Genomic DNA, 383 nt, shown 5'->3' with positions numbered 1-383 from the left:
AGAATCCAAAAAAACTATAGAAAGAATCAACAAAACAAAGAGTTGGTTCTTCGAAAAACTTAACAAAATTTTCAGACCCTTAGCAAATCTTATCAGAAAAAGAAGAGAACAAACCCAAATTAATAAACTCAGAGATGAGAATGGAAACATCACCACAGAAACAACCAATATTCAGAACCTTATAAGGAATACTTCTCAAAACTTTATGCTAATAAGTTTGAGAACTTGACAGAAATGGACCTTTTCCTAGTATATATTGACATGACAAAACTAAACCAAGATGAGTTAAACTATCTGAACAGGCCCCTATCAAGCACTGAAATAGAAACAGCAATAAGAGACCTCCCAGCTAAGAAAAGTCCAGGACCAGATGGTTTTACAGC

This window comes from Dipodomys ordii, unplaced genomic scaffold, assembly GCF_000151885.1.
Source record: "Dipodomys ordii isolate 6190 unplaced genomic scaffold, Dord_2.0 Scaffold144, whole genome shotgun sequence".
NCBI classification, from domain to species: Eukaryota; Metazoa; Chordata; class Mammalia; order Rodentia; family Heteromyidae; genus Dipodomys; species Dipodomys ordii.
Note: the sequence above shows the minus strand (reverse complement) of the source record.